The sequence below is a fragment of the Panicum virgatum genome, chromosome 6K (assembly GCF_016808335.1).
Source record: "Panicum virgatum strain AP13 chromosome 6K, P.virgatum_v5, whole genome shotgun sequence".
Classification (NCBI taxonomy): Eukaryota; Viridiplantae; Streptophyta; class Magnoliopsida; order Poales; family Poaceae; genus Panicum; species Panicum virgatum.
In genome coordinates, this window is record NC_053141.1 from 41,788,366 (window position 1) to 41,789,987 (window position 1,622).

Consider the following 1,622-nt stretch of genomic DNA (forward strand, 5'->3'; position numbering starts at 1 on the left):
AAGCTCGAGGAATGACTGAATGAGGACACTCTGGCCCGACAGGGAGTCTCCCCGTCCCACTCAGCGGGCCCAGCACTCCAGCAGACGACAACCGTGGCCACAACGAGAAAAACGAGCTGGACCTCCTGTGTCGATGGACCATCTCCACAGTCGATGAAGCTTCGTAGAGAGGTTTATGATATCAAATTTTACTCCTTCCGTTTCAAAAATTTTCTCCGTCCATTTCAAATTATAGATCGTTTAATTTTATTTATTTCAAGTTTGACCACTTATTTTCTTTAAAAGAATTATATAAAATATCATTTTTTTGTTATACCTTGCTTTATCAATAGTCAATACAAGATTACAAGTTCTTCAAAAATAACTTACATTTGACTATATTTGCACAATTTTTTTTGAATAAAGTGGCCAAATTTAGGATAAAAATCAAACAACCTATATAATTTGAAACAAGTGAGAGAGAAAGAGATAGTTTTATAGGATGAGAGAGGAGCTTCATCTCAATAAAACTCACCCAGCACAGTTACCTATTCCCAGTCTTAGTAAATGTGCCATGAAACTGTGCACTGAAATTGGTTTAAGGCTGTCATGTGCCGGGTTCCTTTTGCTTTAGTCCCTTTTCCCAATCCTATTATATTTTTTATTAATCTCGATCTATTATGATTATGATCGTGCGCTTTTATACAGTGGAAACTAAAGAATAATCTAATGATTTGGAGAGGACCAGAACACATAAGGCCTAGGCCCCATTGAGAAAGGAGTCGGACGCCGGCCAGCAAAGTAGCTGGGCTCTCGCCGCGTTACTTGCTGTTCTCAGGTATATGGGCCCTATGTGGCCTACAAAGGCCCATCATGTTGGTTGCATTAGTCCGGCAGAGCCCACCTGTTCGGCCATGTTCGAGGCGGCCAGGGGCAGTACTAAATCCTGTTTAGTTACCCTAAATAAATCATGTTTAGTTTTGTTCCATACTGCCAGGCGAGGAAGAGCTTGCCATGAGGCAATAAAAGTACCCGGCAGCTAACAATGCAACTCATACCTTTCTCGGCCTTTTGGCTAAGATCAAGTGTAGCTGTTCTTATCAGTTTAATATCTGATATATGAGGTCCGCCTCATAATGATATTAATTTTTTTTGTGGGAGATGATCTCGATAATGGTTTGCCATTAGAGTTCTCAGTCGTCGCTCAAGCGTTGCACTACAGATTGGGCTTGGCGCACCCCAACCAAATTAATTCACAAATATTTTGCCTTGCCAATTCTTTGGTTCTCAATATTTTCTAATCAGCTCAATTTAGATTACACGTTCATCCCCTGATGCCAATTCACCCTCTTTGGTTGTGACAATACAATCTGTATTTCATCAAGTAAAAGGAACATGTCGTGTCGACTGAATAATTGACACGAAAAGTTAGGTTTGCCATGCGTGACTGTTGGGAGATACAAATTCCTTCCAGATTTGTGATAACGCACGTGTAGGAGGCTAGGATCTCAACAAGATTCATGGCTAACCATGTGCTCTCGCTTCATGATTGTTTGCCGCCTCTAAATCTTCACATCAAGGCAGCCGGAAACCAGACGCGACGGCCTACAAATACAGCACATCATCAGAACCCCAGTCCCACA

At 41.6% G+C, this 1,622-nt stretch overlaps 1 non-coding gene across 1 annotated transcript; it reads left to right on the forward strand.

Moving 5' to 3' along the window:
- Positions 1-1,033: 1,033 nt before the first annotated feature.
- Positions 1,034-1,222, forward strand: LOC120639389. Its single transcript, XR_005661392.1, has one exon. It is a non-coding gene; the product is annotated as a U2 spliceosomal RNA (small nuclear RNA).
- Positions 1,223-1,622: the final 400 nt, after the last annotated feature.